At 36.2% G+C, this 8,322-nt stretch overlaps 1 long non-coding RNA gene across 1 annotated transcript; it reads right to left on the reverse strand.

Annotated features, from left to right (window-relative positions):
* Positions 1 to 668: 668 nt before the first annotated feature.
* On the reverse strand, positions 669 to 7,277 carry LOC135300157 (uncharacterized). Its single transcript, XR_010362048.1, has 3 exons — positions 7,207 to 7,277; positions 4,478 to 4,539; positions 669 to 787 (listed from the first exon to the last, which is right to left on the reverse strand). It is a non-coding gene; the product is annotated as an uncharacterized LOC135300157 (long non-coding RNA).
* Between the last annotated feature and the right edge of the window lie 1,045 nt (positions 7,278 to 8,322).

Genomic DNA, 8,322 nt, shown 5'->3' on the forward strand with positions numbered 1-8,322 from the left:
AAAAGTAGAAAGATTCTGTTGTCTCTTTGACTTCTGGTAATAAACTGGGCATCAGCAATGCCAAAGCTGGCAGAACAATAGATCCTAACAAGAATTGTGGAAAGGTCAAAACTAACCCCTCTGTCTTAAAACAAAATGAAAAGTATATTTGATGAGTGCTGTTATCACCTTCCCATAGGGGTCTTTGTATCTTTTATGCATTGAATGAAAGGAGTAAATGCAATCTTATTAAATCTGATATTTTAAGAAGAGATTACTGCAGGTTTTCATTGGCCTTTTGGTTAGTATCTAAATTTGAATGAAAAGTGCATTTCACTTATCCAGGTCCTAGCTATTCAGAAACTGGGCTGGATATACATGCAGAGCTAAACAGTTTGTGAATAATGCATTGCTAATAACTTTAAACAAAATAAAATAAAACTTAAAGCCTTTCCAAACTCCATGTAATATGATTTTTCCAGTCATTGTAGCAAGCACATGGAACACTTTTTGTTTTCATGCTTTCACTAAATTATCCTGTTTCCAGCATCCTATTTCAATATAGTATCACCCACTAATGTGCTGGAAGAAAAAGAAAACAAAACACCTCCAAGAAGAAACAGGAAAAATGAATTTGTGTTAAACCTGCATCAGCTGCAGAAGAAACAACTCTAGTTTCAGTTACCTCTGGATCTGAATATGAAACCATATTTTTTAGTGCCATTCTGCAAATTCAGGAGGGTATTCTAGCAAGATGTTCTTGTGGAAGAGGGTGCAGTGGCAGCTGTGGCTGTAGGTAGGGTCAGACCTGAGGGAGCACAGAGACAACATCGTGGCACCTCTCTCCAAGCCCCTGCCCCAGAATCTTTGGGGGAATGTGTATGATCAAAGCCTCTCATCCCAAGGAGAGCAGAAGAAATTCTGCCTTGCCAGCGGGAAGCATACGCGGATGTCAGTGTCATCCCTCTCTTTCCCTGCCAGATTGCCTGCACCAGTTTGTCCTTCTCCACCCCCAAGCTTAAATGTGATACTGTGCAGATGAAGTCAAACCCACTTTGAGATGGCAAGAGACAAACTCATCCATCGCTTTCTGCCATTCAGGCCTCTTGTATCATCACCAATATGCTGTCCTTGGAAAACATTTGCCTACTGTCAACTAGCTGACAGCAGCTTTGCTTTTTGTATTTTAAGATTCCCTTGAATATAGGACAGCTATCATTAAAATTATCTTAGATTTTCATCGTACAAATTTAGAATTTAAAAGTGGGTGTTAAAGTATGCTTGTCTGTATTAAAAATTAACTAAAGCTATCTTAAGTAATTAATTTTGTTATTATTATATCCTGTTTTTCCCATATTCTTGCATCACTGTTAATTTATTCAACTTAGACCTACTTTGCAGCATGCAGAAGTAATTTGTATTGCAGGAATGTGTTGATTAATGAAAATATTTATTAAATGTTTAGCATATCTTTCTTTTTCAATTTTTGGCATTTGACTGAAACTGAAATACCTCATTAAGGATGGTATATTGCATAAGATACCATCCTCATTAAGGATGGTATATTGCATAAGATACAAACACATGTTACAAACACATAAGATCTCATGCTGGCATAAAGAGTGGAGGATATTATCAGATACCTCTCTTCAGCCCCTTTCCATTTCTCATGCCACCCTATCAACCAAAAATATTTTTCAAACAGTAAGGGATAAAACAAATAATTGCTTAACTACAAAACAAAATTCATGTTTATTCTAATATTTGTTTTAACACATTTAATCTTCCTGGATTGCTACTACTGCCATTATTACTTTCTGTAACATTACATATAAATACCTAGATTTCCACGGGTTTATGTCCCAAGATCATGAACTGTAAAGTTTGTGTTTATTTAAATATGCTACAGTTTTTTAAAGTATACAAGTACTTCTTTGAAAGCTGTCCATTGTTATATTCTGCTAGCTGACATTAATTATCCTATCTCAAATCTGCAAGCTCTCCTACATTTGCACATATATCTACAATGCTCAAATCTATACAGTTTTCTTCTTTTCTGTGCTTTACAAAGGATTCTTCCGGTTCAAGAACATCCATAAAAAAATAATATTCTTCTAGATTAAGATTTGCTAGAATAATTCAGTTAGACCTTTTGGATTAATCTCTATTAAATTCTGTTAAGACCTTTTCCTAAGGGTAGTGCTTTCATATAATAAAATCCTGTAAACACAAGGTCAGACAGTGAACCATGGCTAAGCTTCACAAAATTAAATTCAGGAAATGCAAGGTTTTCATTTTTGTTCATCTAATCCTTGGATAAGTCATGGTCAATGCTACATAGGAAATACTTGACAGATGTGTCCTTACATGCTTGTGTAGCAAACAAACTGCAATCTCATCTAGTTGGACATAATGGGACTCTTGCCCCTGTAACAAAGTTCTCCCAGCTGTCACATCCAGGCTTCTCCAAGAAAACTGCATGGCTAGGGAGTGGCAGGGCTGCCACTGACACATCTTTTATCTTTCCTTGGGAGTGGTGTAGAGAGTAGTCAAAATTGAAAAGTCCATCTTTCTAGTCCTGACCTCAAAACCATCAGAATGCTGTAATTTCCAAAGGAACAATAAACCAAGCATGAATAGAAAGTGCTTACTTGATATTAAAATATATTTTTTTGAATGACCAACATTAATGCTGAAGATCATCTACACTGGGGTCAGTGGTTACAAAAGAAGTCATCACAAAATCTATGTCTGAAAGTCTTTATTTCAGTTATCTTCATTGGTTGAGAATAAAATTCACCAACTCTTAGAGAATTAAAGTATTTCATGTGCTCACTTAGGGAAATGTGGTGTGAAACTGGCATTTCCACAATGATGTTTGCACTCCTAGCTGGAAATAATCCTTTGGGTTTTAATCACAGAATCACAAGGTTGGAAGAGTCCTTCAAGACCATCAAGTCCAACCCATGCCCTGACACCTCAACTAAACCATGGCACTGAGTGCCACATCCACTCTTCTTTTAAACACATCCAGGGATGGTGACTGCACCAGCTCCCTGGGCAGACGATTCCAGTACTTTATCACTCTTTCGGTAAAAAACTTTCTCTTAACACCCAGTATAAATTTCCCTTTGGCACAGATTAAGACTGTGTCCTCTGGTTCTGTCTGTTGTTGCCTGGAAAAAGAGACCAACTCCCACCTGGCCACACCCGCATTTCAGGGAGCTGTAGACAGTGATAAGGTCACCTCTGAGTCTCCTTTTCTCCCGGTTAAACACCCCCAGATCCCTCAGTTGTTCCTCACAGGGTTTATGTTCCAAGCCCCTCTCCAGCCTTGTTCCCTCCTCTGGATGCGTCTCCACATTCAGCATCTCAACGTTCTTCCCAAACTGAGGGGCCAGAGCTGGACACAGCACTCAAGGTGTGGCCTCACCAGTGCCCAGCACAGGGGAAGAATGACCTCCCTGCTCCTGCTGGCCACACCATTCCTGATCCAGGCCAGGATGCCCTTGGCCTTCTTGGCCACCAGGACACACTGCTGGCTCATGTCCAGTCTGTTGTCAACCAGTACCCCCAGGTCCCTTTCTGCCTGGGCACTGTCCAGCCACTCTGTCCCAGCCTCTAGCATTGCAGGGGTTGTTGTGGCAAAAATGAAGGACTCAGCACTTGGACTTCTTAAACTTTTTTGTTGTTGGACTTGGCCCATCCATCCAACTGTTCCAGGTCTCTCTGCGGAGCCTTCCTACCTTCCAAAATCAGAGTAATCATTCAGAGTAGTAGCATTGGGAGTCCTCAAAACTTTCCTTTGAACCATTTATCTAATTCAGGAATGGAACAGTTTGTACTTCCAATACATGAGTAGCATTTCAAAAACAATGAGACAACTTCTCTACTTAAAATTCTTCATTTTAAAAGAGACTTTATTGGAGGAATCAAGGCACATAGCTATTTTTCACATATGTTCCCTATTTGGCAGAAGTGAACAGGGCATTCTAAACTGATAAAATGCAGCACAAGTTTATGGGTTTTTTTCTGTCTGTTCAATAGATCAATAAGCATGACTGGTTGAAATGTCCCTGAGAATATAAATGAGAAAAAAAATCCTCTCAAAATTCAAAATTAAATGCTTTAGGACAGACTTTTCCCACATTCACTGTTATTTTTTTCAACAAGAATTAAAAATAGTCATGGGTGTTCCGATCTCTGTTACCATAAAAGAATTATCCCATGAAGCTTTCCATGAAGCTTTTGAGGCCTACCATTCCTGATTTTTCTAATATCATCAGTGGAAAAAAAACCCAACAAAACAAAACAAAACACACACACACACAAAAAAAAAAAACCCACACAAAAAAAAACCCACAAAAAAATCAAAAACAAACAACCCCAAAACAACAGTGTTTCACAATAAAGACCTTGGCAAAAGAAAATTCAGGCTAATAAAAAAAAATTTTATTTTGAAAGGTAATAAATCCAATATTATTGAACAATTAATTACCTGACTTAGGAAGCATATTCAATGCTGTCTTGAAGCCTCTTACCAGGAAAGCCATTCTAAATCTGTTTAAAATGGGAAACATGGCAAGAGATTATCCAATACACCTCTTCCATTCTTTGTGGTGCAACATAGATACGTTTAGGTGCTTTTTGTTTAATTTAACATCCAGAGAGAAAGAGATATTGAGGTTCATACACCTGATTCAATACTTTTTTTATTATGACCTGAACTTTTCTGAAAAAGCTGCATTAGAAGGTAGGTGTGGCATAGAGTTGTCCTCTGTTGCCAAGTAGCAGAAGTACATGGATGAAATAATACCTACTCTAGGAGCAAGGTACTCAAGTTATCCAAGAGATGTATCTGCAAAACCTTTAGCAGGCTTATTTTTGATAAAGTTATCATACTCAAGATTTCACCGGCCTGCCAACCTGGCTTTAAAGAACAGGTAAATAGTATGAATATTCAGTCCACCTTAGATGTATTTGAAGTCAAACTAAGAATTTTTTAACAGAATTAATCTGAAACATTCAGCAGGTAAATCTGGAATCCAATTACTGAAACTGTGAGGGAATAAACTTCCCTTTGCTATCATGTACAAGGAACCTGGAACACTCAGCAGAATTGAAGGAAATTAGTTGCTGATAATAAGTAGGCAAGATCATCTTTGCTTCAGCCAGTGTGTCATCACAGGACTTTTTGTTTCCTAACAGGCAGAATTCCTAGTGAAACAATAGCTAGAAAGTACAAGTTATTACCAAACATTTAATTGACCAGTTAAAAAAAAAACAACAAAAACAAAACATGAAGACTGATTAATCCTCCTATCTTTCCACAGGTCTGAGACAGCAAGATTTGGTCCAACACCAACAATTATCTTATATAATATTTGTTTTCCTTCTGTAGAGAAAATTGTGAGATCAGTGTAAATAATTAAAATACAATTTTAAACTGATTAAAATATGATTTTATGCAACACCCACACAAGGAGAAGTTTTGTTTCAGTAGGAAAAAAGGCAATTCAGCTGTGGGCTGTTTTGATGCATGTAGTATGAGTTGGCAGTACTCTTTGTTCCATGTCCTTCAGGCAAATTTGACATCTATTTCACCTGAGGCAGGCACTGATTTTTTGAAGGGTACTTCTATCTAATGAATGGCTGACTGCTAGAAGTCATGTCATTGTCCTCCTCCGCCTCTTCAGATCCGATTTGCTGGCCAGGTGAATCTCATGACATGTCTCCTGGTAAATCAAGCAGGGAGAAGAAATGCCTGAAATAGTCCCCATCACACTGACAACAGAAAATCTAGATGATGAGTGATTTGGAGAATCTGAGGAGAAACTGAGATGCCTTACATTTCAGAATAAGGTAGCAATTTTGAAGAAAATTCAATATTTCAAATAATATATTGGAAAGATTCTGTGCAGAAAAAAAACACCACAACTCCTTTAAATAAAATCTGGTTTTTCCTCTTAGTTCTCTTATTTTCTGCTTGCATGCATTTGCTGTATTTCCTTTGGTAGAACACTTTGATATCTGTTTATTATAAAGATGAAATATTTATTTCTATGGCAAATACTTATAGACTAGTTTTATTACACACCCAAATTTACTTCAAAGAAGGCTGTGTGACCCGTTGGTGTAGGGTAATGGTAATGGACATTTTTATAATTGCCTAGATAATTAAAATAAATTGTGGACAAACCAGGATCACTGCCCAAACAACTGTGAATCTTCTTAATTGTTGTCTTAGTAAAGCTGTTGCTCTGGATGTCTCCTCTAGTGATTAAAAGGTGAACTTCTTTATTTTTTTGTCTTTCATTCCATGCATTCTACAGTAGCAAAAATACTCTACCCATGCATAAGAGCTAATCGATTAGGAATAAGTAAAGGATAAAATGTTTCTAGAGGCAAACAATCCAGAGGGAGAAAAAAAGATCTTTCCCTTTCCCATGCAGTTTGATTTCCTGAAAATCTGAAATCATTTCTACTCACAAGTCTACTAAAGTAATTTGAATCCTTTTTATCTTCCAAAGAGCAGCTGTGCAAGGTTTTGTTTTGTGCAAATTCAGCATAAAAATGAGAAATTAGTTATCCAGCTATAAATATTGTTTCTGCTTTTGAAAAATAGTAGTTAGTAGTTGTCCTAAGGAGGAAGGAATATGACCAGAAATATATTTAAATATTGTGTCTCTGCAGTACTATTAAATAGAAATAAGGAGGTTTTTTGCTTTTCCTCTGGGCAAGGAATGTTGCTCATCTCCAGCTTATTTTACTGATCTTTCTTTGGCCAAAACTGAAAATTCATTAATTTTAGCCAGACTGAAATAATGTGGTTGGTTTGCAGTAATGACGTTTCATGCAGTGCTTAATAATGAATATCTGACTGCATATTAAACACACAGCAAGGTGGTTGATGCCTTCATACCAAAGAAGAATCCCTGGGACACAGAAGTTTCCTCATAATGTTCTTCATAGCATGGACCCCTTCTGGAATATAATTTCTAGTAAAATAGGCAAAAAAAAAAAAAAAGAAAATCCACCAAGAAAAAAATCTGATTTGGATAGACACATAGAGATAGATATATACAAACTCTCACACAGGTATACATGTGTATGGCATAGATATATACAAACCTATGTTAAGAAAGTTCAGAGTAAGATTCTATATATAGTTAGAAATCACAGGTATATATTAGGTGAGATTTTTTTTTAAATATTTTCTGTACTTACCATAGAGTATATTAAAAGGAACTTTAGGGCTCTGAATATACATCTTTGCTTTACTGCAGGTGTACATGCAACACCTTCCTTAATACCTGTCAGAAGAATAACAGTGTCTCTGAAAAAACAAATGCAAAAGAGTGGAAAAAATGACAAATTATTTGCTAGGAAGGGGAAATACCTCATCTCAATATTCATACAATACACCTTGAATGAAAAAGAAAGTAAAAACATAGAAGTAAATTGATTTCAGTAGGTTTGAGAATTGAAAAGCCATTATCTTATCTTTGGAATGCAACTCAAAGAAAAATGTTGAATAGAATTCAAGGGCAATACTAAGAATGCATTTTGAATGCATCAAAATATATTAACTGTATTTCTTCTTTTTCTACAATAAGACAACTCATTGACTTGGAATAGGGAATCCCATTTCTTCATCCATAATGGAAAATCTCTACCTTATCAAAAAATAAAATTTACTCAATCACTGTACTTTTGATCAAAATGTATTTTCAGTCCCAGACAGTTTCAGGTTATGGTCTTAATCTAAAAAAAAAAAAAAAAAAAAAAAAAAACCAAAACCCCCCCCCCCCCAAAAAAAAACAAACCAAACCAAACCAAACCAAACCAAAACAAAAAAAAAAAAAAAAAAAAAAAAAACACGAAAAAAAACAAAAACAAAAAAAAAAACCCACAAACCCAAAAAACAAAGGCAAAGCCACAAAACCCACACTGAAGTGAAATTTAAAGGAAGTTGCTGGTGGTAGTGGTATTGGTTTGTTTTGGTTTTTGTTTTGGGGTTTATTTGGGTTTTGTTTTCTGTTTGATTTCAGTTTTTTCTTTGTTTATTTTATTTTTAATAACCATGCCTGTGTATTTTCTCTCTCTATGTCCTGACTAGAGGTATATCCTCCTGCTTTGGAAAAGCAGATTCATGAATCCAATGAAAAGACTCTGAGTAACATCTGAAACAATGTCAGAAGTGAACTATAACAAACAAAAACCTTAACCAAATCTCCCCTTTCTCACTCTGGATACTGTTGTAGCTTTTCCTTAGCTACATGGCAAAATCCTCCATACCTGCTCTCTTACGTTCTCTTCTCACCACAGAAAGAAAATTAATGG

Source organism: Passer domesticus, chromosome 4 (assembly GCF_036417665.1).
Source record: "Passer domesticus isolate bPasDom1 chromosome 4, bPasDom1.hap1, whole genome shotgun sequence".
Taxonomy (NCBI): domain Eukaryota; kingdom Metazoa; phylum Chordata; class Aves; order Passeriformes; family Passeridae; genus Passer; species Passer domesticus.